The sequence below is a fragment of the Cydia splendana genome, chromosome 13 (assembly GCF_910591565.1).
Source record: "Cydia splendana chromosome 13, ilCydSple1.2, whole genome shotgun sequence".
Lineage (NCBI taxonomy): Eukaryota > Metazoa > Arthropoda > Insecta > Lepidoptera > Tortricidae > Cydia > Cydia splendana.
The window spans coordinates 8,311,345-8,339,197 of record NC_085972.1 but is presented as its reverse complement, the minus strand read 5'-3'; the positions used below and the strand labels follow the sequence as shown (position 1 = coordinate 8,339,197).

General features: G+C 36.1%; 1 protein-coding gene across 1 annotated transcript in view; it reads right to left on the bottom strand.

Moving 5' to 3' along the window:
- The window catches only part of LOC134796347 (ESF1 homolog), a 328,393-nt gene that overhangs the window by 45,052 nt on the left and 255,488 nt on the right, over window positions 1-27,853 (bottom strand). The window lies entirely within an intron of this gene.

The following is a 27,853-nucleotide window of genomic DNA, read 5'->3' as shown; positions in this document are numbered from 1 at the left end:
TCAAAAATCTGTCACCACCACGGAATTTTGAGTCCACGTTCGTGACATATAGACACGTGGTCGTGTCATTCTTAATTCGTTTGATTAATTTAGAGGTACATGCACATTTCAGAAATGCATTTTTATTAGCTACAGATCATTTGCTATTAATCGGGCGACTGCCAAAGCAAAAAAAATGTTATTCGCTTGTATGTATGTATGATGTGTATCGAATTCTTTGTCACGCTCTACAGCCTTTATAGTTTGACGGATTTCAACGTCTGAGCTGTCATTAGGTTTGTCGTAGTCATAGGAGTGACTTAGGCTATGTTAAAATAACTTTATAAATCAAAATAGCCGAGTTGGCCACCATAATGCCGAAATGTCACGACTGAGGGACACTTTGTCACAACCGTGTTTACGTACTCATTTTATTTACCTTTCCTGAGGGTATTAAGCTTGACCATATGAATCAAAAAAATGCTTTTTGTATGTACTTTTGATATATGTAATAATATGTGAAAAATAAAAACATTTATGAAAGAAAAAATTTTTGGACACAATTTAAGAATCACCAGGTACTGAAGAAGATACGTACATTATTTGATTCACAACCGTATTCGAACAATGAGATACATCAAATACTAGATATTGAAACGATATGGATCGGATATGTCAGTGTCAAAGAAGTGTCAAAATTGACGTTTCTTCAAACAAAATCGTCACTTTTGACACTAACATAAGTATCCATATCGTTTCAATATCTAGTATTTGACGTATCTCATTGTTCGAATACGGCTGTCAGAATAAAGTTAATATACTGTCAACTCGTAAGTACAGTATTATGGTCGCGCTTCACCGCACCTTTCGCTCCGCAATATTGCAAGTTGTAAAATTCACAGTAAAATAACTCTCTTCTTTCACATTTGCAATATATTGCTCGCAATAAATGCTAGCGCCTTATGGACTATCCATTACAGAAATGCTAAATAAATATTTATTTGACAAAAATAAATTCGAAGGTGCCGGGCCTTTTTATGTGCATGGCGTATGTATTGTATGCCAAAAGTAAGTGAAGGATTTTACCTAATACCTATGTACTTAAGGTACTTAAATGCCTATGTAGGTAATTCTATTCTAGAGAATGTAAACAGGTCAAATTAGGTGGGTATCATGTAGGTACTCGAATAAAGAGTTTTTATTTTATTTGCTGAATTATCTACTAAATTCTTACTTATTAGATGGATTTAAGCGTGAACATTTGAAGAAATGTAGTTTTACGAAATTGATGACATGAAAATACTTAATGAAGCTATTGCATTAAAGGTGGTTCATTTTAACTTTAATAGGAAATACACGTAATAACAATTAACTACTAGGCATAATTAGGCAGAATGCCGGGATAACTAGCGTTAAGTATCCCGGCATTCTGCCACGGCTCAGGCTGAGCCTGGGGTCCGCTGAGCAACATAATCCCAAGAATTGACAAAAGCACTAAACTGATATTTACGAAAGAGACTGCCTTTATAAAAACGGTCTCAAAAAAGACCACCTGTAACACCATCTATTTGTATTTTTTTCTTCAGATTTTTTTGGACTGTAGAATGGCGATGAGGTTTGTATTGAAGATTTTTATACTAAATAACAAATAATAAAACGTAAAAATATGTAATTTTCCGTTTCCGTAACTCACAGGAAGATTTTGTAGGACATAGAATAAAATTGCGCTTATATTGTACATAATAGGGTACTCTATAAGTCAGTATAAGTATATTATTAACCCCCTTATCAATAAAACTTTACTTTGATTTAGTTAAATTATGTTTTATCCCTCTCTTACAAATACATAAGCCAAAATGACAGATAAGGACAAACAATTATTAGTTAATTGAAGTTTGTAGTGCGTTTATGAATAAGGGGGTAAGGGTATGTCTACATTTTATCGAAAAAAGAAATCTGTTCATTTACTTCAGCATTCAAATTCGAGGCATGATTATTTCTTAATACTTTGCACATCTTCTCTTCGATATTAATATTATACCTATGGCTGGGGATAAGTAAGTACTAGAACTACGAATAACTTTTGTCGATAGGTACTGAACAGAGGAACGAATTTGCCGGCTATAAAATAACGTTGTAAAGGCCTCTTGAACTCTGCAGACTTTTTTAATAACGACAGCACTGAAAGTGCGGCTGTCTGCCCGCAACGCTTCAACTTTAAGAGCCTATTTTATTGCTTAAAATGTTATTACTTAGATTGTGAATTCGTGCCATTTGTTACCAAAAACATCGAGCATAAAACCCACCTGATACTCTATAAAAATATAAAATCAAGTTTCTATTTGGGTAATTTGAAATAACAGTTTTTGTAGTAGACACCTAAGGGGCTGTCCATAAATTACGTCATCGATTTTTGACGATCTGACCCCCCCTATAATCATCCAAAAATCATGCTTCAAATGACCCCATTTCCTCCTACTTCATGCTACCGTCATCCGATGTCCAGACCCCCCCCCCCCCTAATTTGAAATGACGTAATTTATGAATAGCCCCTAAGGCTTTGTAGGTACCAAACCTACCTACCAAGCCATAGTCATTATTCTCCTGATTCCCTAACCTAAACAAGAGCCTCGTATTTTTAGTGAGAAATCTTGTACAAGTGTAAACGAATCTTTGACATCGACTGTAGGTACCTGAGGGTCTACGTGAATAAAAAAACAAATTTCGTTTATTAGCTGCCTCTCTGTCACCCTTGCATATTCGAGCGATTCTGTCATATTTTTAAATTTTCGCGGTAGGCCTCTGATCCGCCGCGGTAGGGCTCTGGTTGTGTTTAATAGCGGTAACCAGTGGCATGCCTAGGGTTTCGGAGTAAGGCAAGCCGAAAGATATGTTTTCGTAATAAATGTCCAATCTCACTCTTTGGACTCAAATGAATTTGCTTGCGTATCGCGGCGAGCTATCATAGCGCACAGGGCATACTAGGTACTACTATAACTACTAGATAGAATTTTACAAACATAAATTGTATGCTTCTTTCTCTGTCACTCTAATTACGCCTTAATTGGAGTAAACCAACAATCCTTGTGTTTTGTAAACGGCCGTACAAAATTGAAAATACACAAGTCGGGTTGTATTTGGCGCGGACATGATATCCCGTTTTTCTACAAAGATTAACGATTTTACTTAGCCTTCGTTGAGTAATACGTGGACGCATCTCATACCGTCACAAGGAACAACTTCATCAATTATTAACACTTATAAACGTCACAACAAACGACTCGACTAAATAATAATACACTTGAAGTAAACGCGTGCCCGTGCGAACTTATGCAGCTAACTTCACACCAAAAGCCAGGCTTAAATCGCCTTATAAAATTGCTATACATACCAACAAATAGTTACATTCGTTCTATGGCGGTTTGTAGGCTAAGAGCGCCTAGAGCGGGACGAAAAAAGCAAGCCCGGTTGCAAGCCGACGAGTGCGAGCAGGATAGCTAGAACATCCTACGCCTAATTTCTTTCGCGCGGACGAGGCGCCACCACGGCAAAAATTTGCAACACGCTGGCGCCGCGGTCCGCGCGCTGTGGCTTGAATTTAAAAAAACGGGTTCATTTGGCGCGCGTTTTACAAATAATCTATATTGATTATTGATCTTATCACTACGTAATTTCGGTAAGGCAACTAAGGCAAGCCCGGCTTTTGGGCTTGTATGGAACTACCGCCACTGGCGGTAACACACTATCGCGCTGCACCAAGGTCATTGTGCGACGCACCCATAAGTAAGAGCGAGTAAGCGATATCTCCTTCTCGCTCTTACTTATCGGTGCGTCGCACAATGACCTTGGTGCGGTGCGATAGTGTGTTAGGGCCTTAACACACAACGGCACAGACCAAATTAGAAAGCCAGCATCGGCCCTGAAATTAAACTGTTTACTAAACGATGCAAAGTACTTTCACTCAAAAACAATCTTGTTTGCAGCAATTGAATCAATTTAAGCAATGGATTGTAAACTTAGAGCATTTAATAACCGGAGTCGCCTTTATGAGCTTACCGCTCTGCCGAAAACCTTCCAAAATTGTGCAAACTTTTGTATGGACTGACGTTTATCTGACATGGCTATTTGTACGCTACTTAGAAATAGCCCTACATTTTGATGGTGGAAAGCAGTGATAGAATAATACAAGTGTATTGATGCAATATTAATATGATTTTATTTTAGAGAGAAAACATTCTTACGTGTTACACGATTGAAAGATATGCATCAAAATAGAAAACATGTCACAAGAACAAATTCAAATATCAATGACAGCGTAGACAGCCAGCACTTTCCAACACCTTCTCCTGATGGATGCTCATGTGGCTGCAGTATGCACTATCCACACATTAGTGTCTTGCAGTGTCCAGCGAACTTCACTTTACCTAAAGGCTTTGTCATTATATCCGCTAGCTGTACTTCGGTTGGGCAGTAGTTTATATTGATCAGCCCTTGCACAAAGTGTTCATGTATGAAATGGTATCGCACGTCTATATGCTTAGATCTTTTGTTGCAGGATCCAGATTTTACTAGCTGTATTGAGCTTTGATTGTCAACATGCAGATTAACTTTTGCTTCTATATCTGTTATTTCCTTTAAGAACGATTTTAGGTATAACGCTTCTTTACAGCATTCTGCTGCAGCAATAAATTCAGCTTCTGTAGATGAAAGGGACACTATGGGTTGTCTCTTGGATGCCCATGAAACAGGTCCATTTGCTATCATAAGTACTGAGCCAGATGTGCTTCGTCTCGTCTTCGGATCTCCCGCATAGTCAGAGTCCGAGTAAGCATTTATGATTTCTAACGGGCTATTTCTTTTAAACAGTATACCCTTCTCTTTAGTTCCAACTAGATATCTGAATATCCTCTTCACTTTTACGACATCTTGTTTAGTCGGATTTTCAACATTTCTGCTAACTAAATTTACAGCCTGTGCGATGTAAGGTCTCGTTCTGGTCGATAGATACAGTAGACTCCCCACTGCCTCTCTATAGGGGTATTCCTTCTCCTGAGGAGTTTCCTGTGTCGACTTGGCATCGTTGCTTCCAGGTGTGTCACAAGATTTAGCATCTTTCATATTATATTTTTCCAAAATATCGTTAATATAGGTCTTCTGCGTCAACCTTATTCCTTCTTTGGAGTTATGAATTTCCATACCCAGGTAAGTATTTGGATTTTCATTTCTTTTCATCTCGAATTTGGTTTCAAGTTTTTTCAAAATGCAGTCTATCTTTTTTCGGTCTTTTCCTATGACAAGTCCATCGTCAACAAACAATCCGATTATTATTGACTTGTCTTCGTTTACGAATACGCATCTTTCGGTTTTGATTGTCTTGAAACCTAAATCAAACATCGCTCGGGTAAAGGTTTTATTCCATGTGAACGGAGCTTGTTTTAATCCGTATAGTGATTTTCGTAATCGACAAACTTTTTCCGTTCCATTACGGCCAATGTCATAGCCAACAGGTAGTTTCATGTAAACTTCATCTGTCAGTTCGCCGTATAAGAAAGCGGTCTTGACATCAAAAGTCATGAAGTAGTAATTTTTAGATGCGGCAACGGCTAATAATGTCTTTAAAGCAGATTGACTTACAACTGGGCTATAAATTTCTTCAAAATCCAGGTTACCTTTCTGCTCGCAGCCACGTACGACTAATCTCGCCTTGTACGTACCGTCATCTTTTATTCTAAATACCCATTTGTTGGACAGAATCTTGTGTCCTTTGGCTTCTGACTTGTCAACTATTACCCACGTGTTGTTCTTTTCGAGTGAATCCTTCTCAGATTGAATTGCCTTCTCCCAATTTCGCTTGTCCGTGCTTGTCACAGCTTCTTCATAAGTAAGTAGCGAGCAGTCAGTTTTATTTTCAGACGTAGACATAGTAACACAACTGCTTAGCTCGTAATCTCGTGTCCATTCTGGCGGCCTCACTACTCTCTGTGGTCTTGCACTTGGAGCAGGTTCAGGTATCTCAAATGGCTCTGAAATTTCTGGATCAGCAACAGCAGGTTGGAAAGAAGACTCTGAATCAGAAGAAAATTGATTAGGTTCCTGAAAAGGCAAGTAATTATTAGTTTTACAAGGTTCTAATTCAATTTCAATTTCTTCTTTTTTAGATTCTGAACGTTCCCGTTGAATATTTTCATATTGTTCATCAGTATTCATTTTGAAATGCATCTTCTCCATTATTCGTACATCTCTGCTGATAACAATGTCATTTTTCGCCGGTATGTATATTCTGAAACCTTTTGCGTTTCTCGCATATCCTATAAACACTCCTTCAATAGCTTTCGCAGTCAATTTTCCTCTGCGATTTTTATTCAAAACAAACGCTCTGTTTCCGAATACATGTAGGTGATTTCCTGATGGTATTCTTCCTGTCCACTTCTCGTAGGGCGAGCTTCCTTTCAGAGCTCTTGCTGGGCTCCTGTTTATCAGGTAATTAGCAGTATTCACTGCCTCTGCCCATAAATATGGAGGGACGTTGGAGTCAAGCATTAGACATCTTGTTTTTTCCATCAGAGATCTGTTTTTTCTCTCGCTACACCCGTTCGATTGAGGTGTGTAGGGAGTAGTCAGTCTTCTGTTTATACCGTACTCTTTGAGGAGGTTGTCGAAAGCTTTTGATCGGTACTCACCACCATTGTCTGTATGGAGGTTCTGTATCTTGGTTTTATGGAATAGTTCGACGTTCTTCTTATACTCCTTGAATTTTTCGATAACTTCACTTTTTTGTGACATGAAGTATACACAGCAATATCTTGTGAAGTCGTCTATGAACGTGACGTAATACTTCGAACCGCCCATTGATTGATGCTCAAAAGGACCGCATACATCACTGTATATTATCTGTAGAGGCTCAGTAGAGAATATTTCACCATAGCTTTGAAATGGTAGAGTTGACATTTTACCTTTGATGCAGGTTTCACACGGTTCAAGAGATTTTTCTTTGAAATCAAGTCCTCTTATCATCTCATTTCTTTGCATTAGTTTCAGGTCTCTCTCATTAACGTGACCTAATTTTTTATGCCACTTCATAATTTCGCTTTCTACTACAGGCGTGAAATTTGCTGTCTCCGTCGGCTCTTCAAGTTCAAGGTAGTATAACCCGTCTCTTCTCTTTGCTTTTAAGATTACACTTTCGTCTTCTAGGACACTAGCTTCATTCTTTTCAAATAAGACTTTAAAGCCATTATCTGTTATTTTGCTTACTGACATTAGATTATTTGTCAAGTCCGGAATGTAAAGCGTATTTTTTAAAGTATATTCGTACTCATCAGCATGTAGTACCACTTTTCCTTTACCTTCTACATTTGCAGTATGCTTTTCTGACGCCAATCGTAGTTTATCAGATGCAGGGATTAGGTTTGTCAACAAATCTTCTTCTCCTGTCATGTGCGACGTACAGCCGCTGTCAAGACACCACGATCCATTTTTGAATTTTGACGTTTCAGTTGTCAGACATACATTGAAGCTCTTTTGTTGATTTTTGTTTACGTTTTTCTTTTGTTTTTTCTTCGACCAACAATCTTCCGTTGAATGCCCTTTTTTATTACAATTGCTGCACATTAAACTCTTTTTCTTTGCTTTCATGTAGAATGCTTCTGAAGTTTGGGGCTCAGATTGCCTCCTTGCTTCATGTTCTTCGATTATTTTTACCTTGAGAGTTTCAGGGCTAGGCAAAGTATCTCTCGACTCAATCGCCGTTCTAAAGCTGTCGAAATTTGTAGGCAGACTATACAACATCATTATGCTTAACAGCTCTGAGTTGATAGTGACTTTCATGTCTTCTAGTTTACCTACGACATCCATGAAGTTGTTGAGATGGTCTCTTACGTCTTCTTGAGGTGACATTTTCTTCAAAACTAATTGTTTTAATAGGGTAGCTTTTCTGGCTGGTCCCGAGCTTTGATAGATGGATACTAATTTGTCCCATACCTCTTTTGACGTGTTGCAACCTTTAATTTGCTTAAGTTCTGCTGGAGATATTAGCAGTAATAGCTCAGACCTTGCTTTTCTATCTTCTTTTTCAAAAGCACTTTTTTCTTCAGTAGTCGCGGTCTCCAATAATTTTTTTTCGCCGCTCGCGTATTCCCACAAGTCGCTTCTTATTAAGATTGCTTGTGCTTGTAGGCACCATGTGTCGTAATTGGATTTCGTTAATGTTTCGATGTTACGAAAATTCGAACCCATTTTTCTTTTCTCACTTTTACACTTTTTTAATCTTGCATATTATTTATCACTTTTATTTTTTACTAACCGCGATCTGCTACCACTGATGGTGGAAAGCAGTGATAGAATAATACAAGTGTATTGATGCAATATTAATATGATTTTATTTTAGAGAGAAAACATTCTTACGTGTTACACGATTGAAAGATATGCATCAAAATAGAAAACATGTCACAAGAACAAATTCAAATATCAATGACAGCGTAGACAGCCAGCACTTTCCAACACATTTGACGTGCCCCTCCCCCGCAAAAATCGGCAGACTGTTTTGTACAGAAAATGATGTTAGTCCAGTTACTAAATGCTCTAAGATTGTAAACGACGCACGTTACGTTGTGTGCCGTCATCTGTTTCGTCAGAAAACAAATAAACAATAAACGAAAATCGGGCGGTCGTTATTTATATTTATAACCATAGGGGCCCAATTTGACTCAAGAAAGCGACCGAGGGAGCTACAGTATACAGTAGAATTATTAATAAATTGTAGGTTGTACTGTTTTACAATTACTTCAGGGTAGAAGCAATATGTTACATTTTAGTGTAATATACAGACGTTAAATATCATTTTAACGGCCTCCTAGCCTAGTCGGTAGTGACTCTGCCTATGAAGCAGGAGGTCGATCCCGGGTTCGAATCATGGTAAGGGCATTTATTTGTCTGTTTATCACAAATATTTGTCCCTGAGAATCCTGAGTTCTGGATGTTTTCTATGTATATTTCTATTTATATATAATTATAGATTATAATATATCATCGTCTAGTACCCACAACACAAGCCTGATTGAGCTTACCGTGGGACTAGATTGATCTGTGTAAAATTGTCCTATAATATTTATTTATTTATCATAGACTGATCATAGAGTCTGTGCCGAAAGAGAAGAGTCGTGGAAAGTATGAGGCCCAATACATGATTCCTCGACTCGTCTCTTTCCTAACAGACTCTACCTATCTAAATTTAATGTACCTAACCAATTAAAATTGCTCCAGATAAATGAAGTTGTCTGGCCGGGGGCCTAGCCAAAATGTCAGTCGTTCGCGGAGAAAAGAATCGACATGCTAGCTGTGTCTATTGCACTAAAATAGAAGGGCGATAGATAGAAAATAGAGTTTCGTTTTCTGCAAGCGATTGTCATCTTGGCTAGCCCCCCTGAAGAGGACTGAGTAGCACGGAAAAAGTGAAAAGGGCGTGTGTCTATATATCTAAGCTTACATACCTATTAGGGTGGTCCACTTTTGTATGGAATAAAAAACACATTTTTCATATATCTCATGCTCTCAAAGTGGATCGTTGTTGTTCTAAAAGGTGCGCAGAAAGTGATACGTTTATGCTCTAGCGCAGAAAAGTGGTGTACTCCTCTGCGTCCCCGTCCCACGAACAACTGGGTGGAAACAAAATGGAAAAATAGTGTCTTTATTTCCTCGCCTGGAACAATTGGTAATTGTTTAATTTTACTATACCCACGTTGATCCTTTTATTTATTTATAAAAAATGATGTAAGTAAATTGTTAAAAACAAATTATTCTTGATTTCTTTCGTTGAATTCTATTTACTCGATTTCATAAGGCGGGAACCAAAAGGAATACACAAAAATTTTTAACCTTACACTTGCGTAAATGAGCAAAGGCAAAATCTTATACAGCCACAGTTAAACGTTTGTACGATATTAAATTGGTTTTTGAAGTTATTTAACACTATATTCATGAAAATTAAATAACATACAAGATAAGAATGTCTTATATTATTAATTAAATTGTTATTTCATATTTAAAATACCTTTATTATGTTATTACGTGGTGCGGCGCACCAAGGTCGCGGTGCGGTCCGGTAGTCTGTTGCGGCTTTTAGAACGAATAAGTATAAAATTAAAAAGTCAGAGGCAATCCCACTGATTTTCATACTATAATGAAAAAAATTTTTAAAATGACTGCAGTTTGTTAAAAAATGTGTGTTTTCGTGAATATTGCAATCTAAATGATTTTCGCTAGAGGTTATTAATCTTCACACATGTAAAGTCTCCGATTGCAAGTTAAGCCCTAAGGAAAAAATGATGGCCGTAGGTCTATTAGGTAAGTACTTCAATTACTGATTTTGTGAAATTGCCTTGTTTGGTTTCCTCGCATTCGATATGAAAAGTAGAGTGTTTAACTCGGGTGAAAGGCATCATTTCCGTCTCGGACTATTGGCGCTCTCACTCGAACGCAAAGTAGAATTTCGTATCTCATACAATAAATATTCGGCCAAGAGCATCTCGGGCCATAATACTCAGTGTAGGGTTTCGTAGTTACGATTGTGTCAAAATAGGCGAAACGGGGGCTATTAGTAAGTATCATGTACATTGTACATTATAGGTAATAGCATAAGGGAGTACCTTTGCAGCGCTTTGTACGTCTTTTTACTAAGAAAAGAAGATTTTTTGCAATAACTCAAAAACGACTAGACCGATCATGTTCGCTATAGTTTTCATTGAAAGTATTTATTAAGCTTTTGTTTCACGATTTTTATAAAAACTTTTTGACCCATGGTTCAAAAGTTAGAGGGGGGGGGGACACACAATTTTTTTCTTTCGGAGCGATTATTTCCGAAAGTATTAACTATATAAAAAAATGGTTTCGGAGACCCTTAGGCCCCGTTCGCACGGCAGCTTTTTCAACGCGCGTTAAAAAAGCGTTTGAATGACACAAATGGATAACCATGTATGTATTCACACGAAAGCGGTTTTTAAGCGCAGCGCTTTTTTATCGAGCACTGTTCGATTTTCGGCGTTGAGCGTTGGCGTCAAATTGAATAGAGCATACGGAACTCCGTGTATCTGTTCTCACAAGCGTTAAAAAAGCGCCGGCGCTGCTGTCAGTTGGCTGTCAAGTGTCAATTTTTGGTGTCAATCGTCAAGATTATTATTAGTTTCACCTTAAAAATGTCAACTTATGCTTACAAATTCCTGAAATATTCAAGCTATATTCAAATAATACGTCGTAATAGCAAATAAAGTATGGCTTTGCTGAGATGCGTACGTGGCAGTACGACTCACAAGTGATTTTTAAGCGTCCATATGAACACAAATATTGGAAACGGTAAAAAAGCGCCAACGTCGGGTTTTAACGCAACGCTTTTTAAGCTGTCGTGCGAATGGGGCCTTATTCATTTTGAAAGACCTATCCAACGATACCCCACACTATTGGAACATAGAAAAAAAAAAACAAAAAAAAAAACATTAAAACGCTTCATTTCATACATTATATTATTGCAGAATTGTTTAATTTAGAGCGACTTCTAAAATAATGTTTGATTGTTCTTAAAATTGGTTTACATATTTTTTATACATTTTGGACTCAAAACAACCTTGAAAAATTAAAAAAAACTCTTTGGACCAGCCTAATACACATACGTGGAAAATTTTAGTTAAATGTAATTTAATCGACTGTCAAATAGTACACTTGCTCGTCTATACACAGTAAAGTGGCAAGCTTTATGACTGTGAGCCAAAGTGGCCTCAGACGGACCTGACTCACGACTCACGAGACGCTCAGATACGCATATAGAAATGCCCACTTAAACAATAATATTGTTGTTTATCTGCCGTAATGTGTGCTTTTTGGTTGAGTCGTAAAACTGAAAGTGCTTCCACACTTTCGCATACGAAACCGTCGAAAGTGATTTTACATATAAAATATGTTTTATAAAATAATTTATTGAAATTGACCCCTAAACCCCTAAATATATAGCATTCACCAGCCAGAAGTCCGCGCTTGCGATTATGTTTGCGCGCGCCCGCAGCAGCAGCACCCATGGATACGGCCCCCGCATCACAAACGAGCTGAAGTGTGCAGGAATTGGAACACCCTAAAGTCGTAGCTTTCCTTCTTGTGGATGCACTCCAGCACTCCACCATGATGTTCCCGGTAAGCCCTCAGGCACGACCAGTCGACCACTACCAACTTACTTACCCGCCATCACTAGCATCTTTTCACCGTGCCCCATCCGGTTTCCGATATCGTACACGGCAGGCCAATAGTGTGAAAGGGCTCTGGACATGTTTGGGTGCTGAGGGACGATTAACGATCTGGCACCGTGTCAACAAGTCTCGTCGCCGAACTATAAACAAAACGGTGCTTTCATCCATATTATTACCTACATTTATGTAATCCATTAGATTACCTACCCGGTGGCGCTGATCTTTGACTGCGACTTTCAGTTTTTAGACTGGGCATTTATGCCGTTTTCCTATTGAGTTACGGAAAGAAAAAAAAATGTCTTACTCCCTTTTCCATAAAATTTGTTAATAACTTATTCTAAAACTCTGTAAATTTTGTTTCTTTCTAACAAAGACTAATGCCAATTTACCAGATAGGGACAAATGATTATCAACGGGTTATTAGAGTTAACAGACGTTTATGAATAACGTCATAGTATTTATACTCTACCTAACTTTTGATAATGTCCATTGATTTTTATACCTATCCGTGCGAGTCACAAATGGCAGATTGCTGTTAATAAAAGTAATAAAGTCAATTAATGTGCACTATGGTCGGAGTGCCGGAGTACAATGTAGGTAATTATAATATGCATTGAAACGAAGTACGAACGAACGAAACGGGACATTGCGTGCATGTGCTCACGTCCGCATCCTATCACATTTTAAAATTCGGCCAAGAACTTAGAACTGCACTCGGTATAGGGATCCGTAGCAGCTATTAAAAAACTCTCTAGTACCTATCCTATACCAACCTTTACGAGGGGCAAACTAAAAGTTTTTAGAACAGAGAAAACTGTAGTAGGTAAGCGGTTTACTTGGACAATACTTAAGTGTTGAATATTAAATAATAAATGACAAAAAATGGCCAAAACTATACATAATCAAGAGCGAAACATTGTTAATAATGTAAATAATAAACTGCTGGAAAAGAACCGTTCGGGAAATTAAACTATTTTGCTACGAAACATTTCCAAATTAACATCAGAGCTGGGGGCCGATTTTTGAAATTCGACCGCTCGATTTCGTGTATTTCGTTCAATAATATCTCCACTACTAGGCATTTAAATTCTACTAATAGAATTGAAAACGAGTGGTCAATACCACTAGATTCCCAATTTCTATCGCTCGTATTTCAAAAATTAGCATTTCGCCGTTTTCCACCGATTTTCGAGTGACGAAATCGAACGCTCGAAATTCAAAAATCGGCCCCCTGACAGGTAAACAAATCAAAATGTCATTATAGTCTGGTTATTACGACTTGGTTATTGTAGTGTTATGTTATACATAAGCGAGGAAATACTTAAGTACAGTAACAAAGATGTGTTTGAAAAATATTTACTATGGGCAAAGATATACATAACATAGATTTTCATTTTAAGTTTTAATCTTGTGTCGATAGATGGCAATAAATTTACAGTGACTACAAAATTTACTATGACAATAACTCTCTATACACTCTATTCTCTTTGCTATGGGCTTTGCAGACGATCAATTTTATTCATTGACAATGTAGCAGACCCTATGTAAGGTAATTTTGACCTATGTGTGACGCGTAAGAAAATACATGAATTTTATACGGTAAAAACCGACAATAAAAAAAAGTGAACACCGAATATTTGGATACTGATTATGATTAAAGTGAGTAAAAGTATGTAAGTCAAAATAACGAGTTGTCAATTCACATTGTTCAGACTATACTGAACTGTTGCCATATAAATGAGAATAATAGCGCCCTCTTGACAATGATCATATATTACTGGTCAGGCTTTACTTAACTGTAATTTGGCCGTCACTCTTTATTTTGTTTGTGGAACAATGGAGCCCTGGTAGGGCATTGCAAATTAATCGTATATCTAGTTATTTAAAGCTAGTGTTTGGAAAATTGAATTTTATATGATATCTAAGTGGTATTTTCTATAAACTTTCGGGAGTTGTATCATTGTAACTTTTGACCCTCTCATTGTTTTTTTTGTAACCAGAATAAATGTTACTTAAGAATCACTTAAGGAGACCCTCGCTGCCAACTTGCCATCTTGCCAAGCCTTAATAAAATTGAGAGGAAGCTAGGTTCTTTCTTTGGTAGACTCGAGAACTTACGAACTCCTCATTATATTATGTACAACATACCTGCTTACCTTTACCTACCTATTTATTCTTGATAGTTTTTCTTTGAACTTCATTATAATTTAGGTAAATACTCGGAATCGGAAGGTTTAGCCGTTAGAACTGAATTTCTTCTTAATTGAATATTTTGCGAAATATGGTTTAAGACATCCATAATTTTGACATTTAATACAACTTTTATTTACTCAAGTATTTTTAGTGATCTGTCATCACTTTACCGTCGTGATCAACTTTTATATCCAATTTGCTTTCTAGCATAAATGGCCACCGAGCTTAGCTGCGGAAGGACAGACGGACGGACGGACATGAGCGATAACGGAACTATAAGGGGACGTAGTTTAGCGAAAAGGTAGTCTAGGTAACTTTAAAAGTTTGACATTTAAATTAATGACTTTCCTTATCGACAAAAAAAAATAATACGACAAATTTTTGTAGAATGGATTCTTTTTTTAAATAACGTCCATTAGGGTTCCTTGTTTACTACAGAACCCTAAACGCCGATCGCAATTGGTCACGTAAGTTCCGTAAACAAAACGAGACGGAGAACACGCATTGGACTTCATTACATAGCCCCGCCCCCAAAAGGGAGATAGTGTGTTTATCGAGTAGTATGTATTTTCCTCATTTCGTTATGTATACGTATATAAAAGTATAGGTTGGTTTATTTGTACCTACCTCTGTATATGTAGTACATAGATATGTGTTTACGTAATATCAAGTTAATGAGGCATTTAAGTGACATAAATCTCCGTTTTGTTTAATCACCATCAGTCCATCACAGCAATTAAGTTTTTATATTTTTATTGCCCTTTTCTTATCTTAAAGGGATGCGATGGTGGCTTCCGCCCCACGCACGCCTCCCAAAGGTCCGGGACCCCACCGTCCCGAGATATGGAAAGACAAACAAATAATAATAATAATTGAGATAAAAGGCAAAAAACCCGCACGACGCGACGGCCATATCTTCGGCCGCAAGTACTCTTTTTTTCCTTCTAATTTCCTGGCTGTACGCCTCTGAAATCCCTTTTCTCCGAACTCATAACACTTCGCCTGTCTGAGCGGGTGATATAATGCACTCCAATGCACTTGGTCGCTCTCACCGGCAGGTGCAGACATGCATCTATTTTGGGCCTGTTCCCGAGTATTGGCTTTCCACGGTCACGTCTCAAGGCCTCCGATGTTTTCTATATTTACTCGATCTGAGACGGATAAATGTGTTCATTTTCGTGTATTATAGTAAATCAGATGAAATTAATTGAGTTGACATGTTATTAATGTCAGATATGAGGACGACGGAACTTTAACAGCCACATCAAAATAGCATCAATAAACCCTCTGGCCGAAGGGTGTCTCTGGTGTAGGGTTGCCATACGTCCCGGTACGCCGGGACATGTCCCGGTGTGAAGCATGGTGTCCTGGCGTCCCGGCCGATAAGCAAATTGTCCCGGTTTAAAAATCATAGTTATTTAGTAGGGGGCTGGACTTGGTAAATAATAATATACCTACATTACCTGCAATAAACACGACTAACTATTAGGCTAATCGTACGTGGATAGAACGACGTAAGCACTGACACTTGTCCGTTCACTTTTTACGAATTTACGTCAACAGTGTCAACACATTTCGGGATCGCGGATTGACAGAGCGAGAGCGCACTTTGGCACACTATCGAGGTTACTATAACTATCAGTTAAACGGTAGATCTTAGCATCATATCTGGTTAATTCATAACTGTCAAATATGTGATGTTAGAATAATTTCACTGTAAATGTCCCGGTCTGAGTCCCCATGCTTATGGCAACCCTACTCTGGTGTCGTGTTTCGGAAGTTCCGGGTAGGGCTTGCAAATATTCGAAACTTTCAGGTATTCGAATATTCGACTTTTTCTGACGACATATTCGAATAATTATTCGAATATTACAAAAAATAAGAAAAAGAACGAGAAATCGGTTTATTATCGTTTTATTCAAAAGCTTATTTCACATATTGCTAAAACTAATGATATTTTGCAGAAATCCACTTAATTGACTAGATTTTATCATCCTACTATGAGATGTCCACATTTATAAAAACAAGTAAAACGCCAAAATAAGACGTATTCAATATTTCTAGATAAAACTTTTATTATAAATGCGCCATTGAGTGAAATAATATAACTTTAATCATCTAAACCAAACCTAGGTATGTAAGATATTTTTTTTAGTAGGTAATTATTTTCTGATTTAAATTAACTTTGTAGTCACTCAGAGGCCTTAATTAATGGTCGGCTTAATTATATAATATTGGAATATTTAAGGGAAAAAGTTAGTTGACTACTGGATTATTCGTCAGCTAAAGGTGCATAGTTAGATTACCTAGTTGGGCAGGTTTGGTATGATCAAATTTGAGAATTGCGATAAGTGCGGGCAAGGTTTAGTCTTAATAAACAGAATGACCCTTTAACTTAAAACTTATGCACCGTAAAAATAACATACTATTTGATTTCGTTTCCTTTCAAATTGAGTTAGGTTTCACTGTATTCACGAAGTCTATCGAGAGGAATACAGTAAAAATATTATTTCCTTCGTATTTGGGTACCTACCATTACTCATTCACTGTAAATACCCGGAAAACACACAGAAACTGTAACTGCAGCGGATTAAATAGATTTTTATAGTAATAAAAAATATTCGAATATTCGAAACCTGAGCGGCCGAATATTCGAATATCAAAACAGGCCGAATATTCGACAAATTCGAATATTCGAATTGCAAGCCCTAGTTCCGGGGCAAACTGCCGAATGCCGAAGAGCATACGATTCAACGGATAGAGCAACGCCGTTCTGTCGCCAAAATAGTGTTTAGTTTTTAAGTTTATGAAATTTATATGTATGTTAGTCTATAAGGCATAGGTATAATATATGCAATATGGGCCTTGTGCCTGACTTAAATTTAAAAAATAAATAGCATCAATATATAAATAAACAAAATTAATACTCTGCTGGAAGTGTTTGCACCGTCATTGTACTCGCTGTGCACTTGTGCAGCACGTGAGTTCCAAAAAGTAGTAGGGGAACCCTGCTGGCCTTCCACGCGTCCGCTAAAAAGCTAAAAAGGGCACAGAACCCGAGTCAGACTGATTTTCTAATAAAAAAAATCCGGTCAAGTGCGAGTCGAACTCGCGTCCCAAGGGTTCCGTACTGCACTCATTTTTCGAACGAGCGAGCAAAGCCAAGTTCTTACATTCAACTTACTTAATACAACACACCGCTGGCTAGGGGCACGGCCAGGCATTTCCATGTTTTTTAACTGAGCTGTCAGAGGATAGTTAGTTACGCAATAACTTTAGTAAATTTGTTGAATTTTAACCAAAATTTTGTTCAAGTATTATGTTAAACATAGTGCCTATATTATTTTTGCGTTGGTTAAGCGTATCTCTGTTATTTCAAGATAACAGATATACGTCTGACACGACAGTTTGGTCTTCTCATTTAGCTACACCCAATTATTTGTTCTATGTTTGACTACCCTCCTACAGCTCATCCTTCGACCTAGCGTGGAGGCGCACCTCTCTCGGATGCTTCAGGCCTTTTGGCCCCACGCAGAGCTTGGCCTTCGACCTTCGCACTAGCTATCCACACCACGTTTCACGTAAACAATTGCGGTCGTGGCCCTGATACAGCCTACCCGCTATTTTTAATCTTAAGTCTGACTCACGCTTGACTGCAGACTTTTTATAGATTTTCCAGTAATCAACAGGTAAAGAACTATATTTCGTGTTTTTTCCAAAATTTAGGCCTGTAGTTTCAAATGATTGGACACTTAATACGACACGACCACTTCTTTAAAACTAATCCTGGAGGGGCGGATAGGATGCAAGCGGAGTAGAGGAAAACCTAGACGCAGCTTTTTAGAACAAGTGAAAGAAAAAGTAGGGGTCGTGTCGTATCAAAAAGTCAAAAAGCTGGCGCAAGTGATAGGGAAAGAACATACACCACCGACAAGAGAATATGTCTTAAGTTAATGATGATGAGTTTCAGACGCTTGAAGTAGGTACTAATTTTGTTCTGTGTTTGAGCACTAACCTCCCGCAACTCGGCCTTCGGCCGCGCGTTTTTAAAAGCCTCTGCGCTTCGGGCCTTCGGCCATAAGCGTAGGTCGGCCTTCGGCCTTCGCAATGGCTGTCCACACCACGTTTTACGTAAAACATTACGGCTGTGTCCCTAAAACAGCCCAACCGCGTTTTTTTCCTTAAGTCCGACTCACGCTTGACTGTAGATTTCTAATAGGTTTTCCTGTCATCTAGAGATGAAGAACTATTTTGTGTATTTTTTTCAAAATTTTAGACCCAGTAGTATCGGAGTTAAGGGGGGGGGGGGGGGGAGAATGGTCATTTTTTGCCTATTTTCTTAAATTACTTCTAAACTATTCCATATAAAATTATAAAAAAAAATATTTGAGATCGTCAAAATAAGCCCTTTCATTTAATATATAACACGATATGGTTTGCAAAACTTTGTTTTTAAATTTTCTCATTTCCCCCCAAAAAGTGCCCCCTATGTTCAAAATTCTTTTGTTTTCATTACGTGTCCGTCTTTGGGTCACAGACTTGCATATATGTGTACCAAATTTCAACTTAATTGGTCCAGTAGTTTTGGAGCAAATAGGCTGTGACAGACGGACAGACGGACAGACAGACGCACGAGTGATCCTATAAGGATTCCGTTTTTCCTTTTGAGGTACGGAACCCTAAAAATTACAAACCCTCGATATACTATGTACCTAACGCGCACGGCCTGATATACATATATTTGACCGTTTTTTATAATTTTTACTAGCATATTTTATTTTTATATTTCATTAAAAAATACAAAATAAATGTAACAATTGCCACTTTTTTCGGTTAAATGGAGCTTCAATTGTTACTTCTTACTAAATAAATTTTCTTGAAAGAAATAAAGACTGTTAACTGAACTTTATTTTTTGGGACATTTCCCTAAACCCTAAAACTGCGATGCAAAACAGGAAAAAAACGTGTTGCAATTTTTACTCGAAAGGAAAAATTTCCGATGTCTTTTAAATTTAATATGAATGAAAACAGAGTCGAGCCATAAAATGAATTACCTACTACTTACTAAATATTCCCGATGATGTCATCGTAGGTACGAGCGGAGAAGTTGCCGAAGTTGCGTAATGCATTTTCCTAACTATTGACAGAATGTTAAAATTTAAATTGTAAATGAAATAGTACCTACATTACTTACTACAATCGTCTTTTATTGCACCACAACATTTACAATTAGGTACAGTCGACCTTTTGTTACTTGCAATGCCCTGCCAGGGCCCATATGACTCTGAATGTAAGTACCTTTAATAAGATCTGTACTACAATATCGTTGCAATAAATAAATGACTAATGAAAGTAAAAAATAACAATAAAAGGTCGGCAATTTTATATCGGCCGAGGTATGGACAGAGCTTTTCTAAAAAAAGCGTAGATTTATCAACATTTATTACAAAAGGTGGACTGATGACCTGGTAAAGGTCGCGGGAGTCCGCTGGATGCGGGTGGCGCAAGACCGGTCATTGTGGCACTCTTTGGGGGAGGCCTATGTCCAGCAGTGGACGTCCTCTGGTTGATATGATGATGATGATGATGATGATTACGAAAGGAATGACGATATTTCCACGTAGGTAAAAAAAGCTTCAGAATTGACTAACGAACAGTTAATAAATAGGGTGTTATGAAAAAAAAACATACATACAGGGTGGCCCAAAAATACGTTGACTACGTATTTCTAATAATTTTATTAAGTACTTACGTAACTAGTACAAAATAAGTTAAAAATTAAAACTAAACTCTTTTTATGCAAAAAAAAATTAATCGTCTTCAAAATAACCTCCTTTCGCATTGATACACAAACGCAAACGTTTGTTAAAATTTTCATCGAAATGCCGCAGCTCCAAGCATATGTCCCATTCTTTGGTAAGTGTTGCTTTTAGAGCGTTTACACTTTTGTGTTTAGTCGCACAGGCCCTTGTGTCTAAGATTACTATCGATAAACTATAATCCATTGGATTTAGATCATGCGAGTAGAGTGGCCACTCTTTTGAACTTATGAATCCGGGGAAATTAGCAGTGGTGCAAAGATAATTTTCCCGCATTATGAATCCGGGGAAATTAGCAGTGTTGCAAAGATAATTTTCCCGCATTATGAATCCGGGGAAATTAGCAGTGATGCAAAGGTAATTTTCCCGCATTATGAATCCGGGGAAATTAGCAGTGTTGCAAAGATAATTTTCCCGCATTATGAATCCGGGGAAATTAGCAGTGTTGCAAAGATAATTTTCCCGCATTATGAATCCGGGGAAATTAGCAGTGGTGCAAAGATAATTTTCCCGCATTATGAATCCGGGGAAATTAGCAGTGGTGCAAAGATAATTTTCCCGCATTATGAATCCGGGGAAATTAGCAGTGGTGCAAAGATAATTTTCCCGCATTATGAATCCGGGGAAATTAGCAGTGGTGCAAAGATAATTTTCCCGCATTATGAATCCGGGGAAATTAGCAGTGTTGCAAAGATAATTTTCCCGCATTATGAATCCGGGGAAATTAGCAGTGGTGCAAAGATAATTTATCAATTCTAACAGGTTGCTCAATATAATAAGGAAAATGCGTGATACAATTTTTTGATTATTTAAATATACATTTAAGTATTTATTAGGTAAGTATTTGGTTTTCTGCGTAGGTACCTACCTATATTAACGATATTAAAAAACTACAAATTAGATTAATTAAGTTCCTCGTTAGCAAAAAAGGTATGGAAGAATGCAACAAAGAGTATGATAAGTTATTCCCATTATGTAAGATCTTACCGGTACACAAAAAAGTTGAATATTTAATAGGTTTAGAGCATTACTACAGTGACGATCACAAAATAAAAATTAGCAATAAGTATAATACAAGACGTGTAAGAGAACAAAAACTAATACAATTAAAAACTACAAACTATTATGGCAAAAGAATGTCGCAACATATAGTACCAAAAATATTCAACAACATTAGTATACTACGGCAAACTCCCAAAGTAAGCAAAACTATATTAAAGTCTAAGTTAAAGGGTTTTCTGCTTGGTAATGAGACTAATGAGTCACCGTCAAATAGCTAAGTATAGGTAAGGTAAAATAAATGCTCATTTGTTTGTTGCTTAATTTAGAGATCATAATGTAAATCACAGAAACAACTGTAAACTTGTTAGAATTAAGTAAATGGGTCAAACACGTTTTTAGAAAAGGTCACTTCTGTGGACAATACGATAAAAGTTAACGACTCTGGTACATATAATATAACCCGTTTTTCATTATTATTATTATTTATGACTTGAGTCTCAAGTACTAGATACTATAAAACGGGTGTGACCCAAATAGGTTAAGTTAGCTAGTTAAAAAAGAGCGTATCTCGCCATCAAACTTCACAGTTTGGCGAGTTTTATGTTATTTATAAAATGTATTTTAGTGTATCATGAATAAATAAATTAAAAAAAAAAAAAATATATATAAAGTAACCCGTTTAGTGCTTTTCAATTCAACTTATTCTGGATAAAATACATATGTATAATATTTTATATTATGCTCCAAGGCGTACCTAGTCCAAAACTGCCGATTTTCCGATTTTAGAGAATTAAAGATTATGTAAAAAATTCTAAAATATTGTTAACTCCGCGAGACATTCAAACCCTACAGGCTGGAACTTACGAGGATACGCCTACCACCGTATCGTCTTGGCTGTTTATTGCCCGTATTAGGTACCAAATATTTTACCAGTACCTAACTGAAATCGCTGCCACCAAAATGCTTCAACGAAAACAATTACAGTATATGTTGCAGAAATGAAATGGGGGCTTGACCGGCAGTCGCTGGCACCGGCAGACAGCGGCGCGCGATCGTATGATTCTGTATCTGACGCAATGTTACAACGATCGGCGTCATTCACAATACATTAATGACAATTCGTTAGGTACTAACGCAACTTCATCTATTTAATACATATTAATTATGCAATATAATAGTACGTTACGAGTACGTTTTATTGTTTATAGAAAATTGTTTTCTACCTAACGATGCCGTAGTATTTAATACTACGTTTTAATTAGGAATATGGTGAAATGTGCGGTGAAAAAGTATTATTTTTTGTAGCTAAATTAAATAGCTGTTTATTTTGTAAGTATGTATGTGTAATTGTTTATATTATAAATTAAGTTGAATCGTCACCTTTCAGGCGTCAAAATGTCAATTGATAAATAATGTAATTGACGTTTAAGTAATCTCACGTTGAACCAGTAGTTATCAAGTAAAAACGTTAATTAACGTAAAATGGAAACTCCCGCGTACACGGGCAGCATGCGATAGTTTTTACCAGGGATTTTTATTTATTTATTTAAATATGAAACAAACGGTCATACAAAAAATATTAATAGTTATACATAAAACTCAATGGATTTTTGATGACAAAACACCAAAATCCCTTTACGCGTATTTCTGTGAACAGATTAACGTTAAGGATGACTATGGCATTCTTCCCGCGGGATTTCCCGATTGGATGTTTATTTAGGACCGGCTTCCAACTTAGACGTGTAATATGATAAATTGTTTCTAGACAGCAAATTCATCAACTCTCTAAGGTCAATATTTTTAAAGCTTAATGTTTTAATTTCGCTATGTCTATCTGTCCGTATGCGGCTTAGCTCAGTGGCCACTAGTACTACTTACAATATGCATAATATTTTTATCCTAGGTATTTTTACCAAACTTCAGGTACCTAGGTTATGAATGTTATGAATGAGCTTAGCAGATTATTAATCTAAAAGCTAGTGCCTGTACACCATTCGATTCTCCATTTTGAGTGTTCGTAAAAAGTTAAAGAACCATATGTGACGTTCCACGGGAAAAGGTACCTTATGAGGGTTTCTAGTTTCGGAGATATGAAATGTTTTGTAAAGAGGTGAAAAAATGCTCAATTTTTTTTATTGTGTGATCTGCAACCTTAATGCGTAACGTTTGTTTACCTGTTTTTATTTTTGTTATAAGTTAGTTATAAGCCTAGTAATGTCGTCTCAGAGTTTAGTAGAAAAGGTACCTTATGGAAAAAAGATTGAAAATTCCCAAAAAAACTAGTCAATACGGGAAAAGAAGTTTGGTAGAGAACTGTATCAGCATTCTGCAAAACTAATTTGATAATTTCAGTTCTGGTTGGGGCGCCTCGCAAATATTATAACCGTACATAGACCGACATCACAAATCCAAGTAGCCTGCTATTATACCAAAGTTACTCTCGTCAAGTCTTTCTTAACTAGAATAATCTTCATTTGGTTTGGTCGCATGCAGTAAATCAGCCATTGGTTTGCTGAAAAATGCCAATACCCGACGCATTACCTTATGGAATATCTGAGGTCATTGAACCTCAATGCCGCTTATCTTCAATAGCAACCGAAATATATTATTGATAAGAAATAGACGATTTATACCATTACCAAAATATTATTAGTTTATCCTAACTGTTCCATCATCATCATGCCTCATCATGTAACTTAATCACAAGGTACCTTTTCATTACATACAAATTATTGGTCTTTTTTAAGATTATTATGACGAAGAACTAATTAAATTTGGGGCAGTTTAATGTAAATTAATATTTTCTATTCATAAAAGATAAACTGTAATATGATTGATATTTTGTAGTGATGTATTATTAGATTTATTTCCATAAGGTACCTTTTCGTAAATGTATGGAGCAAATACTGTTATTGTTATGTAAGTTTAAAGTGGCATAAGGGGTTAAATATAGTATTTAGTTGGAGTTTGAGGATTTATTTCATTTGAATGACAGAATTTCTTTCATATGTGCTCAGAAAAATTGATTGTGTCTCACATTAAAAGTAAAAATATTCAATTTTGTGATTTTATATGAAAAAGTCAGAAAATACATTTTCACCTTTAAATCGGTATTGTTTTTTGCTTAAACTGTCTGTCAGTGTCGTTTTCTAATAGATAAAATTTAAATCTTGAGAGCTCATTGCAATCAATCGTGAAAATGAAATAAAACTTTATTTTCAAGAGATTGGTTAGTATACACATAAATCAGTCGATATCAAAAGTTTCTATTTGCATTACAGAACAAGTCGCAATATTTTTTTAATCTCAGATATATAAGGTATTATTATTTGTAGTCAACTATCTAACTTACTTCAGGAACATAGTTTTTTAGGCGGCTAAACTTAAAACTTCTCTATCGTAAAGTTGCTCATTTCACAACATTATTTTCAAAAAATCATATCTCTGTAACTACGCAACCTAGAAGGTTGATCTTTTGTGTTATCGATAGCTTATTTATTGTAGATTACTGGGGTATGCATAACTCCATACCCGCCATAAGGTACCTTTGACCGTGGGACGTCACATATGACTAGTGCACCCAGATGCAGAGGTTGTAACAAATAAATAAACCAAATATTTAATTATATGTGATAATTAGTTGTAAGTAACTATTATGAATTGTTAGGTAATTGATACAATGTTAATATTTGTTGATGTCCGCATTTCAAATTAGATCAACACAGATTAGATACTCGCTGCATTTCGATTTAATTTGAATAAATTTGGTTTAAGTAGGTAAATACTTGTATTATTATAAAATTTAAAACTTTTCAAATATATTCTTGTTTGTCAGGTACCTACTCCACTATAGGTGTACAAACACATTGTATTTATATTATATGAGTTGCACTATAGTTGAGGCTGATTATATTTTAAAGATATTTACATAGAAATTCTATTGTGAAGTCGTGTTTTTTATCTGATAAAGATTATCACATAGTTCATAAGTTACCTACTTATGATAAGTAGGAATTCTTGCATGTGCAAGTCAATAATCACCTATATTCTTCTTTTTACAAATTATTCGGTATAATTAAATACTGGAATCGGCGTGCAGTTTCCAGACAATTTTCAGATGTTACAGGAGCGCCGTCCTCGTCCGTCTGTTTTGACTTTGAAAGGAGTTATTAGAATCGGTAGAAATCGTCAGCACATAGACAATATGTATAATTACTTTGTTTGTCACCGTTTCCTCAACTCGTAATTTTCCATAAAAACATTTCTTGATAACCACTGAGCAACCACTTAGTGATATAGAGGTTCGTCCCGTGTACATAACATAAAGTAGGTGCACGACAACAAACACACGGTGTATTATGTGTCCCGAGGACACGAGAAGAGATCACTTTATGCCCGCCACTGTAATTTTGACCTCAAAAACAATTATTAACTAGCAAAATCGGAACGCGCTTATATAGCTAGCCTGTGCGTTTAATTCGTCAAGGTTTAGTCATTATATCAACACCCAAGTAGATATATACATACAATAACAAACAATTTCGTCGTAATCATAGTATGTAATCTACAATCCTACATACAGTAGATGTATTGCCGTGGCCGGCCGCTTCCTAGCGAACCAATAATATCTGAGCTCTGATAACTCACAATTGCTACGAATATTGAGGTCACTTCTATTGGTTAGTCTCGGTCACTCGTGATAACAGGCAGTCAATGCAATTGGAATTATAGACCAGCCAGTACGTTCATTCATAAAGTAGTGATAAGAGTAACCAGTATGTAGGTCCTTTATTTGGGAAACATTTTATAACAGATGCACGCTTTGTTTTTTCGAAGGAAGTGATACTAAATTGCATTAAAATTGTTTCAAGCTACCTATCGGACAGTGCTTATCTCTGAAATTTTGGTAATAGACTTTTTCCTGTTCATCCACCAGCCTTGACTCTTAAGGCCGGGCCGTTATCAGCTCCTCATGGAAGTCTGGGGCTCTTTCTACTAAACATCCCATTTTTAGCGAGTACAATAATTTTCTGTAGTAGTTTTCGCTTAAAAGTGTACCATTTAGTTTTTTTCGAGAATCCTTCAACTTTTGGGTTATTTCTACTCAAAATCACTAGTACTATTGAATGAGACAAAGAAAAAAGTGTCCCTAGTTTTTCATACAAATTGTGAGTTTCATACAAAATGTATTTTCAATGCGTGTCAGTTACCCTTATCTATAATTTCCTATTTTATAAATAATTTAAATCGATATCATGAGTAGTTCCTACCTACCACTTTACCTTTATACTGACATAACTTACTCAGTGTTCTCGCGTTGGTTTTAGGGTTTCATACCAATAAGGTACAAAAGGAACCCTTTGCGCTTACATTATCATCATCTTTTAGTCTAGTCGACACGTTCAAAATAGAGAAATAGCTCCTAAAAATACGTGTCCGAATGATGTCTAGAGAAATGTATTAGAAGCGTTTAATTAGCACATATAAAATTGTAAAAATTACAAACAATTAAAAATGATGATTTGTTTTTGGCCAATATCTCACAAACTACTTAATTCATTAACTTTTAAGAAATTATTAACAAAAGATTCCTAAAGAAGATAAAATTTCTAATAAAAATGTTGTCTAGGAACTCATCAACTCTATTATTTATAATTTTAATTTACGCGGAAAATAGCCCTCCTCGCGTTATTTTCGGTACATAACAATAAAATATTTGAAGGTATTAAATATTGATTTAATAATTAGAATAAAATATGGTGTATATTTAAACACTTCAATTTATTCCCGTTGAAAATTTATCTAAAAGTTAATTTTATCAAGTACCTTTTACCAGTACAAATTTTCTCTAACTTTCTTTTTCATTGTAAACAAAAAAAAGTTTAAATAATTGGCGCAAAAATATATCTCTTCGTGGAGCTTTTCTTATAATTAGGTACCTAATAGTACATGCTTAACAAATTCACGTCATAATAGTTTAAAAAATAATAATATTTTTATAATATTTTCCTTTATTCATTTAATGTCTTAGATTAGGTTATTTATAAATATAATATGAATATAAAAGTAAAATATAAAGACACTTACAAAACAAAAAATACATTTAAATACATTATAAAAAACCGAATCTAGGATGCCGCCGCATGTTTTTGATACAGTGCATCTTTATTAAAAGTAGTGAGCGACATATTATTATTATTTATTTATTTTTCTTCTTAGGCTAGGTCATTTATAATATGAATATAAAAGTAAAATACAAAAACACATAAAAAACAATAGAATGATACTTTTATTTCCTTTATTCAATTAGGGTCTTAGGTGGTCAGGGCCGCAGAGTGAGGAACCGACGTACTATACGCGCCGTGTCCAAAATTACTGCTTTAAATTAAATACTTTTATTTATTATTATGTTATGTTTGACAACATTGCTTACTTTCATTAATTTTTCTGTTAATTTAAAAATGAATTTTCACGTACATACCTTATCGCAGCGTCTTTTAAGAGTAACGATACAAAATCATGAAAAAGACTTATAAAAAAAAATATTGCTAAATCAAAATCATGGTAACCATAGTATCGTAGTAGGCGCGAGGCGTAGATTTCGTTAGGAAAATCTGGTAAAGCGCGCGGCGT